Source organism: Morone saxatilis, unplaced genomic scaffold (genome assembly GCF_004916995.1).
Source record: "Morone saxatilis isolate NCDOM2014 unplaced genomic scaffold, NCSU_SB_2.0 Contig23, whole genome shotgun sequence".
Classification (NCBI taxonomy): domain Eukaryota; kingdom Metazoa; phylum Chordata; class Actinopteri; family Moronidae; genus Morone; species Morone saxatilis.
The window spans coordinates 8424992-8429672 of NW_023339796.1; positions in this window are offsets into that span (position 1 = coordinate 8424992).

The following is a 4681-nucleotide window of genomic DNA, read 5'->3' on the forward strand; positions in this document are numbered from 1 at the left end:
TAGTGACTGCTGATTAATTTACTGTATTGTAAACTTTAGATGAATTTTAAGCTTTTTATTGCCTTTATTTGGTCTGAAGAATGACAGGAAAGTGGGGAGGGAGAAAAAGAGGGGATGACATGGGACTCCGCCAGGGCTGTGAAGTGTGTAATACTTTTGTCCTCATTGTAACATACTGATAACACATAAAAATGAACACAATTATTATTAATGGCATTCAAGTGATTACGGCTGGGGAACTCAGAATTTATCCGATATATCCGCCTTACATCGGCCAAACAATGTCTTTCAGCCTAGTTAAACTCCTTTTTTCAGTACTTTGACTCTTAAAACTTTAAGTTCATTTTACTAGTAATACTTTCACAGTAAGGTTTTGAATTCAGGACTTGTAGTGGTATATTTTAACAGTGTGGTAGTTTTATTTATTTATGGTGTTCATTAATAGTGCAAGTCTACAAGATTAGTGAAAAAGAAGAGACATAAAAGACATGACAAATTAAACCCAGATTTAATGAATATGGTTTTATCTTGTCAATGCACAGTATTTTAACAACTTTGCAATCCTGGAATCATCCTGATGACAGAAACAAGTTGTTAAGAAGACAATATTTCCAATCTCTACCTTCCATCCAATTTGACCTGAGCACTGTACTTACTCATGGAGCCACTAGCAAACTAATAAACTAAAATAAGTATATCATGTCTTCTAATTGTCTTAGCGTACTGTTTTTGAATTCATTATAATGAGTTTATTCTAAGAGGAAATTATGTAATACGTGTGCCAATACAGTTCAATCAAACTGCCACTTTGTTTGAAAGTTACAGCCGATATGAGTTCACAAACAGAAAAGCAAAAATGTCATTTTAGTTTGATATTTTATTTGTTTGCCATAATATTTTTGGAGCTGTTTCACCGCCAGTGACATTATTTAGTCACTTTTCCAATATAAACACGCCACATAATCCAACCCTGCTTAGATTTAGTATGTCATTATTCAGTATTTGAGACAAAGCTAATGTTTTGTTATTTTAAGGATCAATTGAGCTTTGAACATTGCGAGTCTGTTTAGATTTGTGTGTGTGCGCGCTTGCCTATAAATACACGCCTGCTCACCTGCATGTGTTTTTTCTGAGCAGTCACGAGCGTGTTGTGTGTGTGTGCACAAGGTATTGTTCTTGCGAGGTGTCTGTCTAAGAGATAGTGTTTATGTCGCAGAGGCCATTCTGCTTCTCAAGGTTAATGATCTCATTGTAAATCATGTCACATCTACCTCCTCCTCCTCCTCCTCTTCCATGACTCCTCTCTCCTGCTTTTCCCTACTGCCTCCACTGAATCTCTGATTTGCATGTGGCTGTGCACATGTATGAACTATATATGTATGTGTGTGTGTGTCTGTGTGTGTATTGGGGGTTGTTTATAAGAGAATGTGTGTGCTGAATGTTAATGCACACACATAATTGTAATCAATTCACAGATGGGGATACTTAAACACACACAATACACTCACACAGTATGCAGAAGCAAATGCATTCTCGTACATGCATGAAAAAAACACACACACATAACACACATATTATAATGAAGAACATCAATACTAATGACTGAAATACTAATTTGTTCCTGCTGCAGTTGGCCTTTTAAATAACGTTATTTGATATTTGTGTTATATTTATGCACTTACAACACTTACTTTATTTGTTTTCTCAGTGGTTGTTGCCTGGTAATGTTGTTTATTGCTGTACAAGAAATTGCCCTATTGCCCTTCTACTACCCTTGAACCTTCAAACCCTTTAGCCTCTGTCTTCGTCAGATCTGGAGTTACACAGGAATTTGCGGTACTTCTCAGACCATGCGATACAAGTTGTCAGCATTCAACTTCCTCTTTGTCATAAAAAAAGAGAAACGCTTGTATTATCTCTGCCTTGCAGCTTGTCAAAGTCTCCCGCTGTTCAAACAAAGGCTGTAAGACTTCTTGCAATGTATTTCCACAGAGAATTACAGGGCCGGAGGTGTAGGCCACATTGCATTTGTCTGTTACCCGAAATGTGTCATGAATCGTTTGTCTAAAGTGCTCCTGTGTGAAGTGATGTGCTCTTCACAGTTTAACCCCTGTAGCAGATAAAAATGTCTGTCAGGGGATGAAGAGGACATCATGTAATAATCAAACCCACTAAAAGACAGATTATCAAGAAAAAGAAAAGTTAGGTTCCCTTTTTAGACTCTCTTTGACCAAAACTAACAAAAAAATAATAAAAAAAACTCTTTCCATTCAGGGCCTACATTTAAAATATGATGACTTTTATACTTTTATTCATCATATAACTAAGTTTTAAATAGTTTTAACTTGTGTACTCTGCTTCTAATTTCTGTTTATAAGATGTTCTTTGTGTTTTTACCTGGCGTTTCTGTTTTTTTTTTCTGTTACTGCTGTGAATCCATGCGGGGACATTATTGATTTGATAGTGTCATAAACAGCAAAGGACCAGTGATTATGATAGTATTTACAAAACAATAAATCTTATATTTGTTTTGCATGTAGGAAAATACTAAACACACATCCTCGAACAAAATATTGTTCAGTATGAAAAGCAAACCACGCTGATTTATTTTCTCTCTTAAAATCTGTTGAAAATGAAAGCAGGTTTTGTTTCAAAATATCCAATTGCATTATTTTTAGAAACATAATCAAAGAAAGTGATGGACGACATGAAAAAGAAGAGTTCAAATAGTTATAAAGTGATTTAGATCTTTAAAACTTTTTACCTTTTTTGTACTGGGAATTGAAATTGTCACCCAGTTACTAAAGAAAACCCCATCATCATGGCCGGATTAACTTAAAAGTAGCTTTTCTATATGTTACCAAAACAAATAAGAAGGCATTTCTTGGATCTGAAAGTGTGGTGTAACACAAAACAGGTAGTGCTGCTGCACAGGCAGGCAATCAATAAATAAACACTGCGTCACAGATTATAGTGGAATATGGTTTCAAGAGAATCTCTGTGACATAGTGTGTTTATTTATTGAAAACTGAGCCTTGAGCTTGGTTTTGGGGCCGCAGGGGTAGTTGCACACTTTTCGCGGTTATTAATCCTGAAACCTTGTACCAGTTTATCCCAGTGGATTACTGCAGAGGCTGCTGGCATGGCTGTGATGAGCTTTACACACTCATGCACATGTTAGAGGATGTAACTGATGATCTATCAACAATGTTAAATGTGCAGATTCCTTACTGTCCAGTTTGTTTACTCTGCAAACAACTTACAACAACTAAAATGCAAAAGCAAATACTACATTTCAGGCAGTAAAAAAGGACAATATGAATGAACAGTAAAATACTGAAAACATATCAGTAAAGGAAAAAGAGCTGCAGCAATGGACATACAGAACACATAATTTGATTTAGGAAGAAGAATATGAACATTATACCCCCTAGAAACCAAACCCCTGTCCCTTACTGTAAGCAGAAGAAAACAAAATAATGTGATTTGATGCAGTTCTGTGCGACTCTTACATATAACTTCTAGTGCTGTAGGCTTAAGCATCTCCAAATCACAGCAGATGCACTCTCAGGCAGCCTGTTCTCTACAATAACACTCCCAGTTTGAGAGCTCTCATCCTCTATTTAAGCTTTCCCCTCAGACACCTTAACATAATCTGTACCTGCGTGACACTGCATTATCATAACTGAATAAAGATGGGTCAGAGTGAGTTGGCAGCCTCTATGTGCAGAGGGCACAGTAGCACTAATATGAACTTGCCACTGTGTCTCTGCGTGTCTTTGCCCGTGTGTGTGTGTGCATGTGAGCGTACCCACACAGGCACGCTGGTGTGTGTTTGTGAATGTACCCCCATCTGTCCGTTCGCTGTGTGTATACGTGTGTGTTTCCTCTCAACAATTTATCTCCTCAGGCTTTGCAGCCTCCCGGCCACCCCCCGTAGCGGTAATGGCAGGTCGTGTTGGCCCCACTCAGACAGTTTGCTCCTGTCAAACATAGTTTCACCCTGACGGTTTCAGCTCCTGCTGTACTGGGACCCTCCATCACAAGCTGCAGGCCTGTCAGAGACTCTCCTCACACAGCGGCAGATCTTGTTTGCTCCACTGGACTCCCCTTCCTCTATGCTCAATTGCTCTCTCCATTTTCTCCTGATTCTGGTGTTCCCCTTTCACATTGTCACATTGTCATTTGATACATTGTTATCAAATAAATATATGTGATTATATCATATATAACAATATAAGAACACTCCATTGCATTTAAAAGTTCTGCATTCAAAATTCCTCTTAAGTAAAAAAAGTACAGAAGTATTATCATCAAAAATTACTAGTGATGCATTAATGTGTACTGTAAGCAGCATTTTACAGTTGCTGCTGGTTGCAGTGGAGCTCGTTTTAATTACTTTATAGATTTGTTATGTAGTTTAGTCGAGTGGCTCCTAACTTAAAGGCTGGTTCCCCTCCGATGGGTCAAGATAAACCTGAGAGGTTGTGAGGTGACTGATGGAGTAGAAAAGTTCTGCTACACATATTTGAGAACTCCTCTCTAATCTTTGCTGTTTTTGAAGAAAAAAACAATACAGTATAATTTCACCTCTATGAGCTTTGAACAGTTAATTGAATGATGAGTTAATTGAATCTCTTTGGTGGAACTGCTAACAACTCATGGAGGCTCCAACCAGACA